Here is a 23,080-nt window from a genome sequence, read left to right as displayed (position 1 = left end):
TGCATTTGTTAACATAGCAGTTTCCAAATTGACTTTACGATTTCGACGATCAATCTTCGGCCCTTTTCATCTTTGTTGCGAAAATTCATCCGATCTATAGCTAGATCATCTTTCTAATTATTTAGTTCGTAAACCATCTCGTCTCTTTCTTTCGAACTTCCCCATTCCTCTCAATCTTTTGAACTTCCCCGTTGGTAGCTTTAGTTTACTTTAAAGTGGAGTTAAAAAAAAAGCCACAAAACTTTCCGCAATTACTTTAAAATTTGTGGTTGGATAACAGCTAACAATTAAAATTAAGGCAGTGGGAAGATCACGAATAATTCTATTACGAAAACAAAGAAAGGTAATAATTTTAACACAATCACCGTATAGATTACTTAGATTATTCCACTGATAAATTAAATTAACAAGAAAATCCTTACACAATACCGTGCGAATCCGAAATACTAAGATTTCGGCGACTACAATTATCTTATCTAAGGCCCCCGTTGCTTACTGTTCTCAATTGGAAATTGAATTGCCGGGGTAAAACCGTCAACACACAAAGGGCACTGTTCAGCGAAGAGGTACTGATCATAAGAAGGAAAATAAGAGAGGTACTAAATACTCTGTACCTCGCTTATTTGCCTTCTTATGAACAATACCTCTTCGCTGAACAGTGCCCTTTGTGTGTTGACGGTTTTACCCCGGCAATTCAATTTCCAATTGAGAACAGTACATCAATTGCTTGACGGAATTGTCCTCACCTCTTAGTTTCGGCAATTTGCCGAAACAAACTCTCTCTATATATATAAGTGGTTTTCTATTTTCACTTCCTTAAGCTATTTTCATTTCCTGTTTCTCTCTCTTCTATCTCTTCCGTTCGCCATTGGAGTTAGATTTGTTTGCTTAGTCTGGGAAACATTGAATTCAGGTTTTTGTTGTGATTTAGTTTTTACAGTTTGGATTAAATTGTTGTGTATTCGTTTAGTGTTTATCTATTCGGAAGAGGTTTAGGTAAGCCTTTTAATTTATTTGCATGTTCTGATTTTGTTAATTAATTTGGATTTCTCGATTTTTTTGGGTCTATTTGTTCTTTAACATGAAAGACCAACTACTATTTCTTGCAAGATAATATAAATACGTGTACAGTATGGTGCCTCGGCTACGTGTAACTGATTCCAAGACAACTTTCGTTAAAAAGGATGGGCAAAAATTGGTATGTAAAAATGGGAATTGGGCTCACGAGGGCGGCACTGATAACCTCAGCTATTGGGCTTTTACCTTCAGCGTTATCACTGGGAATATATCCATGTGGTGCATCGACTATACATTCATGGTACGTGTCTTGACTCATATGATACATGGGCCGTCTAAAGGAATTAAAAGTGTGTGACAAATTCTTTTGGAGCTTCGGCTATTGAATAGCACTCGAAGTTTCGGCATAATATGTGACGGCAACGGAGTTTGAAACTTCGGCCATTGCATTTAAATGATTGAAAGTGTTTGATAAATTCTTTTTAATAAATTCCTTTTCAGAATAACAAATTCCAGAACAACAACTTTCAAATAACATAATTTATCATTTGTGACAGTCTCTCTCCTTGTTCTTTTGTCATCCAATTTTAGGTAACAGTGGGATAGTCTAAAATGTGTGGGCGTTAAAAAAAAAAAAAAACGAGAACGGTATTAAGCGACAACAATCACCGCCATTGAGGTGCCGCGCGCATAGCGCGCGGAACCACAACTAGTTAAACTAAAAGAAAAGAAAACCAAAAACTATGGCAAAACTAACCTACCCCAAAACTACTACTCCTATTGTTTTTATAAAACAGTGAAGAGGAGTTTTTTTTTAGAGGAAGTCCACTACTACTCCCACTAAAACTAATATTACTACTCCTAAACGGACATTCACCAATCATGAGCAACAGGAGCAAGCAACCAAGCCTAAGAATGCACAAGCCCAATAGCTGAAGTAGCCTAGCGCTGACATCCGCCCATTTGAAGTGATCTTCAAATCTGATTTAATTATTGGGCTCTTCTCCTTTGGGCCGTAATTCCTTCTTCTCCATATTTAAGTATTATACTACCAACAAAATTAGTATTCCAAACGAACCGAGCCCTTAATCACTGAACCAAATTTAATTAGCTCATTCTTGGGCTTCAAATACACGGTCATAAAATACGATCCGACTCCAACATCTTTGTAGTGGCTTAATAAGCTCGGGAATTGACATAAATCTGCAAATTCCTACAAAATAATACCAACTCTACAAAAACACTAGAAAACGCATATTAGCAATAAAAATAGCTCCGTAGATCTCAAATAAGCACAAATATGACCGTGGGACGGGGAATAAATATATATATAAAATAGACTTATCATTATCCCCGTGCGATACACGGTTAGAATTGCAATTTCTTATAAATATTAGATTTAGATATTCAAATAATGTACAGTTAAAAATATATATGAACCAAATTATATACAAAATTAATAATTAAAATAGTCAAAAGAAAATTATTTAAGCGTACATATCAATGAAATCTGAAGAAAAGGTGGAGTTAAACAATGATTGGCATTAACCATGAGTTGAGCGTATTCAACAAACAAATTACATTGGCATTATCCGAGTCCATGTAATACATATAAAGTGTAGATTTTAAAAAAAATAAAAAAAAATAAAAAATAAAAAACCATTGATGACATCAAAAATTTAATTAGAGGGAAAATTTTCACTGAGAAAACGACACGTATTATTTCGGGGTTTTCTGATGTCCTGCGGGAGAGTTACAATTCCGGGACTGGTATCCTTGCACCTGTACCTGCAAAACAATGGAGACTCCGGGTGGTGGGAGCTCCGCCTCCGACGATCAAGTTAGTGTTTGTATGTGGAGTAAAAAAGGTGCGAAAAGTAAAGGTGGGAGATCTAGTTCCTTTAAGGGAGGAGTGATCGATGTGTTTAGGTTTCTCTAGGTGAGAGTAATTATTGCAGAACCCCCCCTAATGACGATTAATGAAGGTATTTATAGTCTTGGGAAGCGTGCCCAATCTTAGGTTTAGGTCAACCTAGAGCTGATGGGGCTTTTCCCGGATACTAGCCTAGGTGGCCATCTTCCTAGGTGGCAATCAGCAGGCCACTTGGCGTGGCATGATTGGTCCATGGTGGACAAATGGTTGTGTGCCACGTGGCAGGCCCTGAGAGGTCCAAATGGAGAACACTTGGCAGGACCTGATTGGTCCACGTGGCGTACACTGATTGGGCGGGGAAAACCCCCTAATCATTTGCCCCTCACATGTGGCACGTGACTGGTCACATGTCACTTGTGACAAGTGTCGGCCTGTAACAGGCGACGGCCTGCTACAGGTGTCGTCCTGTTATAGGCCGAGAGTTTTTCTAGCCTTATTTCAAATTTTTGGGGTGACCCTTCGCATTCTCATTTTACCCTATATAAGGGCATGTTGACCAAGTCTTTTGTTCACATTTTGCGAACTTTGCAAGAGAACTCTCGGACCCCTGAACTTGAGCTCTGATTTTCTAGACGACTGATTTTACCAACCGCTTGCTTTTATTAGACGCCTATTCGATCAAGCTTCCTTTCAGAACTTAAGTTTTAGGTAACCGTATGTTCCTTTATCCTTTTCTGCTTTGCTTTTGCATTTTTTCTTTCTTATTGAAAATGAGGCCTCAAAAGCATCCGGCACGGCCTAGGTTAGAAATCAGCCGGTCACCGGGGACGGCTGAGTCTAGGACTAGGGGTGCCAACTGCCCTGCGGTACTTCAAACTTTGCGCAAGTCCCGGAATCCAACTGTCTTTGTATCTATGTTGGACAGTATGGCAAGAACCAAAAGAACAAAGAGGATTAAAAACTCTGATGGCTCTTCATTCCGGGTTCAAGTTAGCGAGCTATCGGACCAGATGCCTGACACCGCTAGGACCCGAGGTGGCTCTGCTGCCGAGAGCTCTGAGGAGGGGGCCAAGGTGGCTCCTTCCCATTTTACAGTTGACCTAGCTAGTCAGCAGTCGGCTCCTTCTGAAGAAAGGTGGGTCGGCCCCCTCAGGGAGAGGGGAATCGGGCTCCTCTGATAGTGAGTCCGAAGCCAGCTCTTCAAGCCGCCTTTCTCCAAGTTCGGAAGAGAGGCATTCTTGCTTAGATGAGGCGAGACTATCTCACTCAGTCGAAAAAGGGGTCAACTGGTCATAACCGTCCTCCTCCCATAGGGAGTTGAACACCGCTTATTACTGTCACGTCCCAAAGGGCCGAATCAAGGCCATGAAAGAACGAATAGAGACTTTTTTGTTGGACCATGTGATGGGTCCGGATTTTCAATTATTTGTGCCAGATGCTGAAGATGCAGTCGTCTGGCCCGAGGGGGCTAGCTACGGGGACGCCTGTTTAGGATGCTACGAGGCGGCTATTAAGGTCGGTCTTCGATTTCCCTTGCATCCGGCCGTTCAATAAATCCTCGATGGGTACGAGGTGGGGCTATGGCAGTTAGCCCCTAATTCCTGGTTTAACATCCTTGGCTATGTAGCCGGATGTGAAATGCATGGGGTGGAGCCGAATTTTGAGGCGTTCGCCCATATGAATTATTTAAGCCGAACCCCCAAGGCAAGCGGTACCGGCTGGTACCAGATATCAAGCCACAAAGGCTATCTGATGACTAGGGGGAAGGAGAATAAGTGGAAGGATCGGAGAAATACTTTCTTCCTAGTTTCCAGCCCTGATAAACTCCTTAACAAACGGTATAATAGGTGGAATAGGGATCCGCCTTGTTTCGGGGTTTTCTGATGTCCTGCGGGAGAGTTACAATTCTGAGACTGGAACCGGACGCCTGTACCTGCAAAACAAACGGATGCTCCGGATGATTGGAGATCCGCCTCCGACGGTCAAGTTAGTACTTGATTAAGGAGTAATTAATGCGGAAATTAAAGTGATTGGGTCTCTCTAGGTGAGAGTGTTTAATGTGTGTAATCTGCGTTTTTAGCGTGTTCTCCCCCTTAATGAGGATTAAGGGAGGTATTTATAACCTCGGGAAACGTGCCAATCTAGGTTTAGGTTAACCTTGGGCTGATTGGGCTTCCCTCGGAAGTTGGGCCTAGGTGACCGGTTATCCCAGGTGTCATGGGAAGGACACGTGTCGTGTCGTAATTGGTCCATAGTAGACGGATCATTGCTTGACACGTGGCAGGCTCCTATTGGCCCATGTGACGGACACATGGCGGAACCTGATTGGTCCACTTGTCAGATGGTGATTGGTGGGGAAAAATCCCCTAATCATTTGCCCCTCACAGGTGGCACGTGACTGGTCACGTGTTACCTGTGACAGGTATCGCCCTGTAACAGGCGACGACCTGCTACAGGTGTCACTCGGCGAAAGGCTGAGAGATTCTCCCGCCAAAATTTTTAATTCTGGAAGTGACCCTTCGCCTTCTCACTTCGCTTATATAAAGGAGTGTTGACTTCGGTCATTTTCACACTTGAAAACTTTGTGAGAGAACATTCGGACCCCTGAACTTGCTCTGACATTTTGGACCCTTTCTGCCTACCGCCTGCTCTGACAAGCCGACTGCAAAGGATTTTCAGAACTTCATCAATCGTCACTCGTTCAGGTAACCGTCGGTTCTCTTACTCTTAATTTTCTCTTTACTTTATTCTTTTTTGAAATGGCACCACGGAAGCACACGACACGACCTAGGTTAGTGATCAGCCGGTCACCGGGGACGGCTGAATCTAGAACTAGGAGTGCCGCCTGCCCTTTTCTGGACCCATCTTTGCCCTTTATACAAAGTCCGACTGTATCTGTGTCTATGCAGAGCATGATGGCCAGAACAAAAAAGACTGCCAGGATCTCAAACTCAGACGGCTCCTCCCACAGGGTGCCGATTAGTGAAACATCTGACCAGGCGCCAGATGTGGAAGTGAAACAAAGCGGCTTGAAAGCCGGCAGTTCTGAGGGAGGAGTCAAAGTGACCCCTTCCCATTTTACAATTGACAATTCTACATTCTCTCCTGCTCCTTTTAAAGGAGAGGAGGCGGGCCCCTCCGGGAGAGGGGAGGAGTTGTCCTCTTCGGACTCGTCAGAGGACGATTCCGAGTCTAGCTCTTCTGGCCATGCTTCTTTGGACACAGAAGAGAAAAACAGTCGCCTGCAAGAGGCGAGGCTTTCTCACGCAGTTGAGAAGGGGGACGATTGGGCGGAGCCATCCGCCTCTCACCGAGAGCAAAATACCCCCTACTACTGCACGGTACCTCGGGGCCGGATCACGGCCATGCAAGAGAAAGTGGAGATCTTTATCGCAAACCACACAATGGGCCCCGACTTTTTAGTGTTCGTGCCGGATCCAGAAGACACAGTCGTCTGGCCGGCTGGTACCAGTTATGATGGCGCCTGCTTTGGCTGCTACGAGGCGGCCATCAAGGCTGGGCTGCGCTTCCCACTACTTCCGACTGTTCAGCGGATCTTGGATGGGTATGAGTTGGGGTTATGGCAGTTAGCTCCAAACTCCTGGGTCAACGTACTCGGCTATGTGGCCGGGTGCGAACTGCACGGGGTGGAGCCGAGCTTCGAGGCTTTCGCCCACATGAACTACCTCAGCCGGACCCCTAAGGCAGGCGGTACCGGCTGGTATCAATTGACGAGCCACAGGGGCTACCTCATGACGAGAGGTAAAGCAAACAAATGGAAGGATTGGCGGAGCACCTTCCTCATCATTGAGAGTTCAGACACAGAGCTGAACAAGCGCTTCAACAGGTGGAACAGGAATCCCCCCCTTCTTGCAGGCGGCCGCAGCATGCCGCCTGTTCCCCCCAAGGCTAAGAAAGAGATCCTAGATAAAGGACTCTTCAAAGTAGAGTCGAAGGTGAACTCTACTTCAGGGGTACGAGAGCAAGTACCCCTGCACTGCGTCCCGAGCTTCAAATGGCTCTACGACGAGTACTTTTTGGCCGCCTGTGGCCTCAGCAGTCGGTGCTCAAGAGGTAGCCGGCCTGTCGAATACTCTGTTGTTCCATGCATTTCTTGTTATGACTTTTATTAACTTTGCTATTTGTTTTTGCAGCGGACACCATGAGCAAAATTACCGCCTCTAAGACTGCGGCGGCCATGTTGCGGGCCTCCATCATGCAACAGTCTTCAACCGACTCCCCCAACAAGGGGGCACCCTTGGTGGGCTTCGAACCTTTCACCCTCTTTTTGGAGTTGTGTTTATGCATATACTGACTCTTTTCTTCTTTTTTAGACGGGCGCTCCAAGAGCTTCCTTTCCCAACAGCCGGACCCTAAGGCCCGGAGGACGACTGTTGCGAGCTCTCCTGGTTCTGCCAGGAAACATGCGGCGGCTGAGAAACAGCCGGCCACTTCTTTTAAAACTCCAGCTGGGCCACCTAGAAGTATGAAATTGTCCTTGTAAATTTTAGACTTGCTCCCTTCTTTACTAAGTCTTATCCGTTTGTTTATGCTTGATGCAGCCGGCCCTCAGGAGCCTAACTTGGTCGAGGTGGCCAAGTCTATGATCAAGGCCGTTCCTTCAGCTGAAAGGGAGACGGTCAGGGGTGTCGGAACCCTTGACCTAGACGGGATTGCAGGGGTCCTTGCTGAGGTATACTTAGCATATTTTTGAGTATTTGAATTCCAGGACGCCTGTTTTCTTTTTGTTTGGAAACTGACGCCTGTTCCCCTTTTTACTTAGGCCCTGCTCCGAGTGAACGGCCTTCGCAAGCCGCTTGACCGGAAGAACAAAGAGGTAAAGGCTGCAAAAGCTATGGCCGCCTCTGACTGTGATAAGGCAATGTTTCAAATTGCCCAAAATGAAGTTCTGACCATTGATATTCTTTATTATCAGGCGCAGGCTACCGCCGCTATCCGGGCTCAGTTAGAGGCGGCCCAGAAGAGGAATAGCGAGCTGGAGGCGACCATCAACAATCTCAAGCCCGAGCTGAGACCTCTTCGCCAAAAGATGTCCTCATACGAAACCTTGGAGAAATCCTTGGCGAGCGTAAAGGTACGCCTGGTGACCCAGGAGAAGAGTCTTACTCAGGAGCTCTCGGAAAAGGCCGAGCAAGAAAAGAAAGAGCTGGTCCGGGAGATGATGGAAGACTCTGCTCAAATCTAGCGCATGACTTGGGGCCGCCTCTTCCCCAATGCCGACTTTGCCTCATGGGAAAAAACGTACCGCCAGTGTTCTGATAGATATAATCAAGAGATCCTGGCGGCTGCTGAGGAAGAGGCGTTGGAGGAGGCGTTGGAGGAGGAGGAACAGCCGGTAGTGGCGCTTGTGCCGCTTGGGGGTAATGCATCAAAGAAGGATGCAGCTGAAGCCGAGTCCAGCAAGAAGAGTGCTGACCAGGCGGCAGCTGCTGATATTGAAGATCTGCCCCCTTCTTAAGCTTTATGTCTTCTTTCCACGGCCTGCGTGCCGTTTGTTTGTATTTACCCGGCCAGGGGGCCGGGGCTCTGAATATTTTGCCAGTTTTTAATGACCGACTTCTTTTTAATGAATTTTTTGTTTTGCTTCAAATTTGTTTAAGTATTGAATATTCTGATATCCAATTTTACACTATACCGACTGTTTTACATGGCCGATAGTTGCAGACAGGTACGGATAGTTAGTCACGCCGCCTATGCCCCTGGACGACTGGTTGTCTGTTTCCAGGCTAGACGATCAGTCGGCCATTTATCCAATCGGTATTCGAACCATTTTAAAGACTGGATCCCCTTTAGGCAGGCGGTTCTGTCATATAAAATTAACCAAGTAGGAAAGTGGTTTCCTACTTGTCATGTTTTTAGGCTAGAGACTTTAGGCCGTCTAGGCCGACTGTTCCCCGCCATATTTAATCTAGTGTGAGCCGGTGCTTTATGAACACCTTTTTAGTTTCACACTAAATTTTTAAGGAGTGACCAAGTAAACATGATTGTTACCTAGTCGCCAAGTAACTGGGTAGTAGAGGTATCAAGCGGTGGGTACCGGTTGTTCCCCTTTATTCGCCAATGTTTGTTGGCTTTTAACTCATAGGTTGTTAACCTAGCAGGAGTAGTGGTTGAGAGCCCATGTTTGCTAAAAACAGGCGGACGACTCATACCTTTTAGGCTCCATACTAAGTTTGAGAGAGTCACTATGAGTTAACTTTGGAGTTACTCAGTCGCCGTCACTCCTGCTTGAGTAGTAAAGGTACCAGGCGGCGGAGGTCGGCTGAACCTTTTGATTCGCCAATGTTTGTTGGCTATTAACTCAAGAGGTACCCCCTGCATTTATCCCAAGTAATACAGGCGGTCATCTGACTCAGATGTCAACTGCTACCACTGGTTTGGTTAGTGATAGAGTTATCCTTGTCTCAAAAACGGCTACGTGGTTGCCCTTGGGGGCAGTCGTATAGGTGCCGTGTAATTAGTTTATAGAGCAATGTTCCACCCAAAAGGGAGCTGCTCTCTGCGACGAATTTCATCCGGAGGGATGCCGCCGGACGCCTGCTATGATGTTGGGACAGGTCGTATTAGTTTTGAAGATTGGATCAGTTGGCTTGGCGCTTGGTCTGATCATTCGGCCTGTGGCCTTGGTTAGTTCTTGGTGAACGTAGGTGCTAAGTAAAAGGAGGGTAGCCGCCTGTTTAGGCACAGGGTTGGCCAGGCCCTGATCATTTTTAGTTAAGTATAAGGGGGGTGGCTGTGTGTTTGGAACCAGTCGGCCCTCTTCTATGGAGAGTAGCCGACTATATGTCCAGACGGCATGCCCCTATGGTGATAGAGTAAAATATTCAATGGAGAGTAGCCGACTGTAAAGGTACAGGCGGCATGCCCCTCTGAAGATAGAGTAAAATACTCAATGGAGAGTAGCCGACTATAAAGGTACAGACGGCATGCCCCTCTGAAGATAGAGTAAAATACTCAATGGAGAGTAGCCGACTGTAAAGGTACAGGCGGCATGCCCCTCTGAAGATAGAGTAAAATACTCAATGGAGAGTAGCCGACTGTAAAGGTACAGACGGCATGCCCCTCTTAGTACAAAATTGAATATTAAGTATGCAAACTTTTATTAAGTAGCCCTTGACTATTTACATCATTCAAAAGAAATATTTCTTAAGATTATCTACATTCCAAGTTCGAGGCAACGGTTGTCCGTCTGGTGTTCCCAGACGGTAGGTACCGTCCCTGACCTCTTCACAGATTCGGTAGGGTCCTTCCCAGTTGGGAGTTAGTTTGCCAGACTCATTAGCCCTACCAACTGCTTCCATTTTTCTAAGTACAAAGTCCCCCACTTTGAGTGGACGCCTGTGTACTTTTTTGTTGTATGATCTAGTCATTCTCAGGCGGTAAATTTCATGGCGCAAGACAGCATTGCCCTTCCTTTCAGGAAGTGAGTCTAATGCCAAGCGCATGGCTTCCCAGTTTGCCTCTTCGTCATATAGCATTACTCGAAGAGTCGGCTCGTAGTGTTCTATTGGAAGAACAGCTTCCGCACCATGTGTTAGGAGGAATGGAGTTTCTCCAGTCGCCCCTTTTTCAGTCGTCCTAATGGCCCAGAGAACATGTGGTAATTCATCCGCCCATAGGCCGCCTGCTCGTTCAATCTTTTTCTTGAGACCGTCTGAGATGATTTTATTAAAGGCTTCTACCTGGCCGTTTTCTTGTGGACGGCCGACAGATGCAAAGTAGTGTGCAATTCCTTGGTCACCCAACCAGCTTTTGAGAACAGGCGTCTCAAATTGGGGACCATTATCAAAAACCATAGACATGGGAACCCCGAACCGAGTGATGACATTTTTCCAAATGAATGAAATTACATCCTTCGTCTTGATTCCCTTTACAGCCTCCGCCTCTACCCATTTAGTGAAGTAGTCGACGGCAACAAGTATGTACCTCCTTCCGCCTGTAGCAGGCGTATATGGACCCAGAATATCCATGCCCCACTTAGCAAACGGTAGTGGGCTATGAATGGTAGTGAGGTCAGTAGCCGGACGGTGAATTAGTTTGCCAAACCTTTGGCACTTGTCACATTTTTTCACCATCACCATCGCATCTGCTTCTAAAGTAGGCCAAAAGTAGCCCTGCCGCCTTGCCCGTTGAGCAAGCGTCCTACCGCCTATATGGGAAGCACAGTAACCAGAGTGAAGATCGTCCAGTATCTCTCACCCCTTTTCTAGAGTAACACACTTTAAGAAGGGTTGAAGGTACCCCCTTTTCTGAAGTTCTCCCTTTATTATTTCAAAACTGGTTGCTCGTTTTTTCAGTGCTGCCGCCTGTTGATGATCATCCGGCAGGGTACCATTTGTCAGATATGCCCTGATTGGATCCATCCAGGTTGAGCTTCTGTCTAGGATTCCAATAGGGTCTTCCTCGATGCTTCTCTCTCCATTACTTCCCAAAAAACAGTTCGAGGAGTATCACAGGAGGCGGATGATGCTAATTTTGAAAGTGCATCCGCCTGGTTGTTTTCTGATCTCGGCACTTGGGTCAGATGGAAATCCTCAAGGGAGCCGACTGCTTGTCGGACCGCCTGTAAATACTTGATCATGGCCGGATGGGTTGCTTCGTATTCTCCATTGTACTGACTCACTATCAATTGTGAATCGGAACATGCGTCTATTTTTCTTGCCCCTGCCGCCTTGCACATGCGGATTCCGGCTAGTAAAGCTTCATATTCTGCCTCATTGTTTGAGGCTTGAAAACTGAAGCGGAGAGCATACTCGTACCTGTCGCCCTCTGGCGACTGACATATGACGCCTGCTCCACAACCATTTGAAGTAGAGCTTCCATCCACATATACCTTCCAGACTTGGTCTGGAACTTGAGAGTCAGGAGGACGAGTCATCTCAACAATAAAGTCAGCAAAGGCTTGCCCCTTCACTGCTTTTCTAGGCTCGAAGGTAACTTCGAGGCTCTGTATTTCTATGGCCCATTTGATCATTCGGCCTGACGACTCCATGATGGTTAGTGGCCGCTTGATAGGTTGGTCTGTATACACAACGACTGCATGTGCCAAAAAGTAGGGCTTCAATTTTTTAACAGCCATGAAGAGTGCAAGACCAAATTTCTCCACTAAGGGATACCTCAACTCGGCATTTTTCAGTACATGACTGACAAAGTAGACCAAGAGCTGACAATCGTCTCTTTCAGCAAGGAGAACAGCGCTTAACGCATGATCAGAGACGGCCAGGTACATGTAGAGTACTTCTTTGGGCAAAGGGCTGACCAGCCTCGGCAAGGAATGCAAGTGAACTTTCAATTTCTGGAAAGCGGCCTCAGCATCCGGCCCCCATTAAAACCTTGCCTTTTTCTTAATTGCCTGGAAAAAGTATAGGCATTTGTCGCCTGATCGGCTTAGAAATCTTCCTAAGGCCGCTAGACAACCTGTTAACTTCTGAACCTCTCGGATGGTACGAGGCGACTGCATGTCAATGACCGCCTGCACCTTCTCAGGGTTCGCCTCTATTCCCCTCTGATTGATAAGGAATCCGAGAAATTTCCCAGACTCAACTCCAAAGACACATTTCTTGGGATTGAGCATGACATGGTGCCGCCTGAGTGTGGCGAAAGTTTCTCGGAGGTCCGACAGATGATCTTTCTGAAGTTTAGACTTGACAATCATATCATCAATATATGCCTCGACATTTCTCCCAATTTGATCAAAGAACACAGTGTTTATCATTCGCTGGAAAGTGGCCGGGGCATTCTTAAGACCAAACGGCATGACTGTGTAACAGTATAACCCCTGATCAGTGACAAAGGCCGTCTTCTCCTGATCTTTCTTCCATAAAGGAATTTGATGAAAACCAGAGTAGGCGTCCATAAAGCTCATCAAAGCATGGCCGGCTGTTGAGTCGACCAGGTTATCAATTTTAGGCAGAGGGTAACTGTCTTTGGGGCACGCCTTGTTTAAGGCTGTGTAGTCTACACACATTCGCCAGGTGCCATTCGGCTTTTTAACAAGCACCACATTTGCAACCCAATCTGGGAAGTAACATTGCCGAATGAACCCTGCATCAAGTAATTTTTTAACTTCGGCGGCTGCCGCCTAACTTCTTTCTTCGCCATGGTTCCGCTTCTTCTGCCTTACCGGCTTCTTTTTCGGATCCACATCCAGTTTATGTACCGCCAGGTCAGGACTAATGCCTGGCATTTCGTGGGCTTCGAATGCAAATATGTCCTTGTATTCTTTCAATAGTTTGTAAAAGTCGTCACCCAGGACTCTCAGAGCAGTCGTCCCAACTTTGACTAGTCGGTCAGGACGCGAGTCGTCTAAGATCAGGTCCGTATGCTCACCAGCCGGCTGAGGGCGGAATTCATCCGACCGTTCCTCTGCCAATGATTGTTATTTTCTGTCTTTTCTTGCGGCCCCTGTTTGGGATGCCTTTCTCTTCTTGCCGCCTGCTTCTTGAACAGGCGCACTCTCCTTGACATTGTCAAGGTCTTTTTTTCCACCACTCGACCCAGTGGCTATAACAGTGGGCTTGACATCCGAGAGATAGCACTCTCGGGCCATCCTCTGATCTCCCCTTAGGGACCCGACTGTTCCATTATCCCTCTCAAACTTGAGCCACATAAGAGATGGGATTATAACAGCCTTGGAATTATTCAGGGTTGGTCATCCCAGAATCATGTTGTAGGCCGAGAGTTCTTCTACTACCAGGAACCGGACTACCATGTGTCGTCCTTCCCCTTTTTCGCCCAGGCGGATGGGTAAATCCACTCTTCCCACTGGGTGGACTCCTCCTCCTCCAAACCCTACTAAAGGGTGGGATGCCGGATGTATGCAATCAGTCTGATATTTTAGTTTCGACAGACATTTGCTACTGATGAGATCTGAGGAGCTTCCGGTATCTATGAGGATTCGGCCAACTCTCTGGTTGGCCACTTTACATTCAATAACGATAGGGTCGTCATGCGGCCCTCTTACCCCTCCTAGATCTTCTTCAGTGATGACAATCTCAGGAAATGAATATTTAGAGGGCCGTTCTTGGTGAACGGAATTTACATCTAACCGTCTGATATTGTCTTTGTTGCCCCTAATAGTGGGGCCGCCTCCTGAGAAGCCGCCTGCAATGGTGTAGATGACTGCATCATCTGTATCGGAGCTGTCGGCCTGTTGATTCTTCTTGGTCGACTTCTTTTTTGAGGAAGTGTTCCCCGTAGATTTCTTGACATAAGTGTCAAGATCACCTTGCTCAGCCAGGCGGTCCAGATACCGCATGAGAGTGATGCATTCATAGGCTGTGATGACCAACATCTTCATGATAATCACATAATTTTTCTTGGTTCCGGTTGTTTGCAGAACCCTACATGGGGACCGGCTTCTCAATTGAGATCCGTCCCTTGATTTCCTTTAGGATAAATTGGCTATCCTTGTTAAACGCATACTTTGGGGAGTATGGTTTGAATTCTTTTTTCTTTTTCTAGGCCGGCTGTTTAGAGGAATCAGCCGCCCAGACCTCTTTTCTCTTCTCGTCTTTGTTTGACGACTGTTTCTGTCGTCCTTCTCTTTTGTCGGACCTTTTCCCGTCTGACTGTTTTACCGTACTACAAAGATCAGTCGCCTGTATATAGGCTTCCGCTTCAATCAAGGCATCTTGAAGAGTCGCCACCCTCTTTCGGACCAAATCAAATTTGAAGGTCGACCCGTCTTTGAGACCTTTGAAAAAGTCAGTATAGGTTTCTTCATCCGGTAACCCTTGAATCTGTATTCTCATCAGGTTAAACCGCCTGATGTAAGAACGAAGCCCCTCCTTCTCGCCCTGCTGAATTGTTCCTAAATCAAGGGTCGCCTTCTTCGCAGGGATGTTCATGGCGAAGTTAGAGGTGAATAAGTAAGCAAGCGTCTTGAAGCTATATACACAACCAGTCGGCAGGTTGCCGAACCATTGTTGTGCTATTCCTTTGAGAGTCGCTGGGAAACACTTGCACCAAGTGGGATAATCCAACCCTTGAAGGTACATCAGGTTGGTGAATGCCATCAGATGGTCTTCTGGGTTAGTAGTGCCGTCATAGGCGCCTACTAATACATTTTTCACTTTGGCCGGCTGAGCGGCTTCAGTAATTTCCTTGGAGAAGGCCGACGGCTGTTCGCCAAGTCTAAGCAACCGTAGCTGCCAGTCCATAGGTTGGACGTGTTTTGCTGCATGTCCACCAAACGGAGGTGGCTGTAAAAAATACTGTTGTTGCGGTACAAACGGTAAGTTTGGTACCGCCTGGTCGCTATGATAGCCGGACTGACGGGAGGTGCCGCCTGACTGACTCTCATGATACGACTGAGTATGCCTCATCGAGGTATTTCGCAGACTGTCTTGGAGGTTTGAAGTAGAGGCCGACTCTGACAATCGGTCACTCTTCTTCTGCTCTAGCAGTAGCCGAGCGTCTGTGTATGTTTTCCTCGACCCGTCCGCCTGAATATGACGAACAGGTTTCCTATTTCCTGGAGTAGGAAAACGGTATTTTGTGAAATCAAGGGCAGGTGGCTCCAGCTTCCTAGATTTAGGATGAGGAGTCGCCTCTCGCCCTTGAACTGGCTTCCTCTTCTGTGAAGTGGAGGGTTTCTTAGCCGACTGCTCCTTGTCCAGAGCAGGCGGCTTCTTGTTGATCAACTCTTGAATTTCTCCCTTGAAGTCCCTCATGAAGGTCATGAGTTCACTCCTTGTGATGGGAGCAGACCCATCAGTCGGCTGTTGCCAAACAGGCGGTGCGCCTGCTGGCTCGCTTCCTGTATGAAGATGTTCCCGTTCCCTCCTTTCGGTATGACAGGTACGTCGGGCCCTTAGGGTCCCGTCTGAAGCTGTGCGAGCTTCAACTTCAAATTCATTCTCAGTATCGTGGTCCGACTGAACTAGAGGGTCGTCCAGGGGACGTCTCTCTTCAGGAGTCGGTGCAAACGTGGATGCCATCTCAGAAGTACTCTCCCCACAGACGGCGCCAAGATGTTTCGAGGTTTTCTGATGTCCTGCGGGAGAGTTACAATTCCGAGACTGGAACCGGACGCCTGTACCTGTAAAACAAACGGATGCTCCGGATGATTGGAGATCCGCCTCCGACGGTCAAGTTAGTACTTGATTAAGGAGTAATTAATGCGGAAATTAAAGTGATTGGGTCTCTCTAGGTGAGAGTGTTTAATGTGTGTAATCTGCGTTTTTAGCGTGTTCTCCCCCTTAATGAGGATTAAGGGAGGTATTTATAACCTCGGGAAACGTGCCAATCAAGGTTTAGGTTAACCTTGGGCTGATTGGGCTTCCCTCGGAAGTTGGGCCTAGGTGACCGGTTATCCCAGGTGTCATGGGAAGGACACGTGTCGTGTCGTAATTGGTCCATAGTGGACGGATCATTGCTTGACACGTGGCAGGCTCCTATTGGCCCATGTGACGGACACATGGCGGAACCTGATTGGTCCACTTTTCAGATGGTGATTGGTGGGGAAAAATCCCCTAATCACGCCTCTTCTTGTAGGCGGCCGTAGTATGCAAACTCTACTACTGGGGTACGGGAGCAGGTGCCTTTAAACTGTGTTCCCAAATTTCAGTGGCTATATGATGAGTACTTTTTGGCCGCCTGTGGCCTTAGCAGTCGGACTCCAGAGGTAGCCAGCCTCTTGTGCCTCTACATGTATTACTTGATTTATTTTTGCATGTTTCTCACTCTTTGTGGCGTTTTCTTTCAGCCGAAGCTATGGACCACATTTCTGCTTCCAAGAAGGCGGCTGCTTTGCTGCGAGCCTCGATCATGAGTCAGAGGCGGACTTCTGTTGACTCTGCCAAGGAGGCACCCCAAGTGAGTTCCGAACCTTCAAATTTTTTCTTTGAAAGCCTTTCTTTGCCAGTATTAATCTTCCATGATTTTGCAGGTGGGCTCGTCCAAACCCTTTTCCTCCCAGCAACAGGACGCGAAGGCGCATAAACTGGCCACTGGGAGTACGCCTGGCTCCTCCAGAAAACAGGCGGATGAGAAACAGCCGCAAACCCCCAAGAGTGGGGAAAACAAGTACAAGTCCCAAGGGACAGCCGGCCTCCAAGAGGTACAATCTGGCTCTACTAAACTTGCCTTAACCTTTTCCTCAATACGCTCTTCATGCTCTGATGTTTTCATTTCAGAATGCAGGCGACCCTCAAGAACCAGACTTGGTCCAAATGGCCAAGTCTATGGTTAAGGCCATCCCTCTAGAGGAGAGGGAGGCGGTTAAGGGAGTCGGCACCCTTGACCAGGACGGCATCATGGGTCTCCTCTCCGAGGTAGATTTAGCATTTTTTTTTAAAAAATGTTGATTAACTTTGCCTGCCGCCTGCTCTGTTCAAATTTGATGCCTGTTTTCCTTTTTCAGACTATGTTGCGTGTACACGGCCTTCGTAGGCCGATCAGCGCCAAAAACAAAGAGGTAAAGGCTGCTAAAGCTATGGCCGCCTCTGACATTGATAAGGAAATGTTTTAAATTGCCCAAAATGAAATATTGACAACTGATATTCTTTATTATCAGGCGCTTGCCACTTCAACAATCAAAACTGAGTTGGAGGCGGCTAAAAAACGGAACGACGAGCTGGAGAAGACGGTCAAAAGTCTTCGAGACGAGCTGCGTCCACTCAAAAACATTGCCCATAAGGCTGAGGGTCTGCAGAAGTCTTTGGACGCAGTCAAGGAGCGCCTGGAGGAGCAGGAGGCGACCATCACCAAAGATCTTAATGCGAAGGCTGAGACCGAGAAGCTGGCTCTAGCCCAGGCAATGATGGAGGACTCGGCCAATATCATGAAGATGACCTGGTCGTCCCTCTTCCCAAAAGCTAGCTATGCCGCATGGGATAAGAAATTCAACGCTTGTACTGAAGAGTACAACAGAAGAATCATGCAGCAGGCGGCTGATGAGGACGAGAAAGAAGAGGAAGCGGTCGGCTCCAGCTCCGAGGAGGAAGAAGAGGTGGTGGCCCTACAACCAATGGTGGAGGATGGGCCTATAGCTCTTGTCCCTAAAGACGAGTCAACAAAAGAGGATGTTTTGAAGAATCAAGCGCCCGTCGTTGAGCTCGATCAGCCGGCAGTTGAGACCCAAGCCCCTCCCAATGTCTAAAGCTTTTATTTTTTAACTTTCTATCGGCATGCGTGCCGTTTGTTTCCTTGTATCTTTACCCGGCCAAGGGGCCGGGGTTTATGAATATTTTTCCGGTCTATATGGCCGGCTGTTTATATATGAAACTGGCGACCACTGTTTGGTCGTTTTGTTTATGATCACTGAATTTTGTTTTATTTTTGCCAAGTATAGAGGCTCCTTGATATCCGCTTGCATACCATACCGACTGTTTCAGCTGGTATGTTGTTTAGAATTTAGAATTTTGCTTAGAATTTTGCAATCAAAGTTTATCAAGTACCGACTGCCTATGCCCCTGGACGACTTGTTGTCTTGGCTCCAGATTGACGACCAGTCGGCCACGTATCCAATCGGTTTCCCAACGCATTTTAGGAAACACGTTAGGTCTGTTTAACTTTTACAAGTTAGAAGGAACAAGCCGCTTGTAATCGGGCCACCTGTTTGTTTAAGTAGAAATAGACTCCGGTCTTGCCTTCAGCCAGACGGACTCATCATAGCTTTTTGGATCCACACTAAGTATGTGGGAGTGACAATGAGTAATCTTTGAGATTACCCAGTCGTCACCTCTCTTGCTTGAGTAGTAGAGGTACCAGGTGGCGAAGGCCGGTTGATCCCCTTGATTCGCCAATTTTTGTTGGCTATTAACTCAAGAGGCACCCCTTGTACTTATCCCAAGTGATATAGGCAGTTATCCGACTCGGATGTCAACTGCTAACACTTGTTTTGGTTAGTGTTAGAGTTATCCTTGTCTCGAAACGGCTACGTGGTTTGTCCTTGGGGACAGTCGTTTAGGTGTCGTGTACTTAGTTTATAGAGCATTATTCCACCCAAAAAGGAGCTGCTCTCTGCGACGAATCTCATCCGGAGGGATGCCGCCGGACGCCTGCTATGATGTTGGGACATGTCGTATTAGTTTAAATGAGAGGATCAGTTGGCTAGGTGCCTGATTTGATCATCCGACCATAGGCCTTGTTTAGTTCATGATGAACAAGTATAGGAGAGTAGCCGACTGTAAAGTTACAGGCGGCATGCCCCTCTGAAACAGTACAAAGTAAAGAAAATGGAGAGTAGCCGATTGTTTATCCAGTCGGCATGCCCCCTGATTGGTGCAAACTGGAGAGTAGCCGACTGCCCATGGAACAGGCGGTATGCCACTCTGTTTATTTATAATATATATGAAGCAAATTTTGCATGTTTTATTAGCTGCTCTCGGCAATTACATCATTCAAAAATAATACTTCTTTAAATTATCTACATTCCAGGTTCGAGGTAAGGGTTGGCCGTCTGGTGTTTCTAGGCGGTAGGTGCCGTCCTGAACCTCTTAATAGATTCGGTAGGGTCCCTCCCAGTTGGGAGTTAATTTGCCTAACTCATTAGCGCTACCGACTGCTTCCATCTTTCAAAGTACAAAGTTCCCCACTTTGAGTGGACGCTTGTGTACCCTTTTGTTATATGCCATTGTCATTCTCAGGTGGTACATTTCATGGCGCAAGGCTGCATTGCCCCTTCGTTTTGGGAGTGAATCCAATGCTAGGCGTATGGCCTCCCAATTTGCTCCTTCGTCATACTGCATTATACGAAGAGTCGGCTCATAGTGTTCAATTGGTATAACAGCTTCTGCCCCATAAGTTAGGAGGAAAGGATTTTCTCCAGTCGCTCCCTTTTCAATCGTCCTTATGGCCTAGAGAATGTGTGGTAGTTCGTCTGCCCATAGGCCGCTTGCTCGTTCAATCTTCTTTTTGATACCGTCTGAGCTGATTTTATTGAAAGCTTCCACTTGGCCGTTTGCTTGTGGTCGGTCGAATGATGCAAAAGAGTGTGAAATTCCTTGGTCTCCCAACCAATTTTTGAGAACAGACATCTCAAATTGGGGACCATTATCAAAAACCATAGACATGGGCACCCCAAACCGAGTGATGACATTTTTCCAGATGAACGAGATCACATCCTTAGTCTTGATACCTTTAACAGCCTCTGCCTCCACCCACTTGGTGAAGTAGTCATCTGTAACCAGTATGTACCACCTGCAGCCTTTTGCAGGCGTATAGGGACCTAGGATATCCATGCCCCACTTAGCGAATGGTATAGGACTATGGATGGCCGTGAGATCTGTGGGCGGACGATGGATTAGCTTGCCAAACCTTTGGCACTTGTCACACTTTTTAACCATTTCCATGGCATTAGCTTCCAATGTAGGCCAGAAGTAACCTTGCCGCCTGGTTCTTTGAGCAAGCGACATGCCGCCTACGTGAGAAGCGCAGTACCCTGAATGTAGATCTTCTAAGACCTCTCGTCCTTTTTCTAGGGTAACACATTTCAGGAGGGGCTGAAGATACCCTTTCTTGAAAAGTTCCCCTTTACACATCTCGATGTTGGACGCCCGTTTTTTCAGTAGGGCCGCCTGGGATTGATCACTCGGCAAGGTGTCGTCTATTAAATATGCCCTGATTGGGTCCATCCAGGTTGAACTTCTATCCAGAATTCCAATGGGCTATTCTTCAATGCTTCTCTTTTCCATAACTTCCCAGAAGACGGTCCTTGGTGTGTCACAGGAGGCCGAGGATGCCAGTTTAGAGAGGGCGTCCGCCTGGTTGTTCTCGGACCTGGGTACTTGAGTTAGATGAAACTCTTCAAGTGACCCAGCCGCCTGACGTACTGCCTGCAAATATTCGTCGTTGTACTGACTTACTATCTGATGTGAGTCAGAGCAGGCGTCTATTTTTCTTGCCCGAGCCGCCTTGCACATGCGGATACCGGCTAATAAAGCTTCATATTTTGCCTCGTTGTTCGAGGCTTGGAAGTTAAAACGCAGAGCATACTCGTACCTGTCGCCTTCTGGTGACTGACATATGAGCCTGCACCACAACCATTTGAAGTGGAGCTTCCGCGCACATAAACCTTCCAGACATGGTCTGGAATTTGAGAATTAGAGGGCCGAGTCATCTCCACTATAAAGTTAGCAAATGCTTGTCCCTTCATTGCTTTTCTTGGCTCGAACGTAATTTTAAGGCTCTGAATTTCTATTGCCCATTTGATCATTCGGCCTGACGACTCCATGGTTGTCAGTGGCCGCTTGATTGGCTGGTCTGTGTATACCACGACCGAATGTGCCAAGAAATAAGGCTTCAATTTTCTAACTGCCATGAAGAGGGCAAGGCCAAATTTTTCCACTAGGGGGTACCTCAACTCAACATTCTTCAACACGTAACTGACAAAATAGACCGGGAGCTAGCAGCCGTCCCTCTCAGCAAGGAGGACGGCACTTAGAGCAGGGTCAGACACTACTAGATACATATAGAGGACTTCTTTTGGCAAAGGGCTGACCAGCCTTGGTAAGGAGTGCAAGTGTGCTTTCAGCTTCTGAAAGGCCACCTCAGCATCCGGCCCCCATTCAAACATAGCCTTCTTTTTTATTGCCTGAAAGAAGTAAGGGCATTTGTCGCCTGCCCGACTGAGAAATCTCCCCAGGGCCGCAAGACAACCTGTTAATTTCTGAACCTCTTGGACAGTATAGGGCGATTGCATGTCTATGACCGCCTGCACTTTTTCGGGGTTAGCCTCTATGCCCCTTTGATTGATACGAGGAACTTCCCAGACTCAACTCCAAAAACACACTTCTTGGGATTGAGCATGACTTGGTGCCGCCTGAGTGTGGTGAATGTTTCTCGGAGGTCGGCCAAATGGTCCGTCTTGAGCTTAGACTTCACAATCATATCATCTATGTACGCCTCGACGTTCCTCCCAATTTGGTCAAAGAAGACCGTGTTTATCATTCTCTGGAAGGTAGCCGGGGCGTTCTTCAAACCAAACGGCATGACCGTGTAACAGTATAGGCCTTGATCTGTGACAAAGGCCGTCTTCTCTTGGTCCTTCTTCCAAAGGGGAATTTGATGGAAACCAGAGTAGGCGTCCATGAAACTCATTAAGGCGTGGCCGGCTATAGAGTCGACTAGACTGTCGATCTTGGGCAATGGATAACTATCTTTGGGGCACGCCCTTATTCAAGTCCGTGTAGTCCACACACATACGCCAGGTACCATTCGGCTTTTTCACAAGTACAACGTTTGCAACCCAGTCAGGGAAATAACACTGCCGAATGAACCCTGCATCAAGTAGTTTTTTAACCTCGGCGGTGGCCGCCTGACTTCTTTCTTCGCCATGGTTCCGCTTCTTTTGCCTGACCGACTTCTTTTTCGGATCCACAACTAACTTATGCACTGTCAAGTCTGGACTTATACCTGGCATCTCATGTACTTCAAATGCGAAAATATCCTTGAACTCCTTCAAGAGTTGATGAAAATCATCACCAAGTGCCGCAAGGGCAGTCGTCCCAACCTTAACTGTTCGGCTAGGACATGAGTCGTCAAGGACGACGTCCCCATGTTCACCAGCTGGCTGAGGGCGAAACTCGTCTGACCGCTCCTCGGCCAGTGATTGCTATCGCTTTTCTTTTCTTTTGGCCCCCGGTTGGGCAGCCTTTCTTTTCTTACCGCCTGCTGCTTGGGCAGGCGCATCCTCCTTGATTTGTTCAAGGTCAGTTTTCTCTCCACTTGGGCCAGCAGTCGCCACAGTGGGTTTAATATCCGAGAGATAACACTCTCGTGCCATTTTCTGGTCTCCCCTTACGGAGCCGACTGTTCCATCATCCTTCTCGAACTTGAGCAGCATGAGAGATGGAATGATGACAGCTTTGGAATTGTTCAAGGTGGGTCACCCTAAGATCATGTTATAGGCCGAGAGCTCTTCAACAACTAAGAACCAACCACCATGTGACGGCCCTCCCCTTTCTCACCCAGGCAAATGGGTAGATCCACCCGTCCCACTGGGTGTACGACGCTTCCTCCAAACCCTACTAAAGGGTGAGATACCGGATGTATGCAGTTAGGTTTGTACTTGAGCTTCGTCAAGCACTTGTTGCTGATTGCCGGTGTCTATGAGGATCCGACCAACTCTCTGGTTGGCCACTTTACATTTAATAACAATGGGGTCGTCATGCGGCCCCCTAACGCCTCCCAAGTCTTCCTCTGTGATGACAATTTCTGGGAACG

General features: G+C 47.1%; 1 long non-coding RNA gene across 1 annotated transcript; it reads left to right on the top strand.

The window, feature by feature from the left end:
- Positions 1-644: 644 nt before the first annotated feature.
- On the top strand, positions 645-1,657 carry LOC110685157. The gene is made up of 2 exons (XR_002503923.1): positions 645-996; positions 1,111-1,657. It is a non-coding gene; the product is annotated as an uncharacterized LOC110685157 (long non-coding RNA).
- Positions 1,658-23,080: the final 21,423 nt, after the last annotated feature.

Source organism: Chenopodium quinoa, unplaced genomic scaffold (assembly GCF_001683475.1).
Source record: "Chenopodium quinoa cultivar QQ74 unplaced genomic scaffold, ASM168347v1, whole genome shotgun sequence".
Taxonomy (NCBI): domain Eukaryota; kingdom Viridiplantae; phylum Streptophyta; class Magnoliopsida; order Caryophyllales; family Amaranthaceae; genus Chenopodium; species Chenopodium quinoa.
This window is presented reverse-complemented; position numbering and strand designations above follow the sequence as displayed.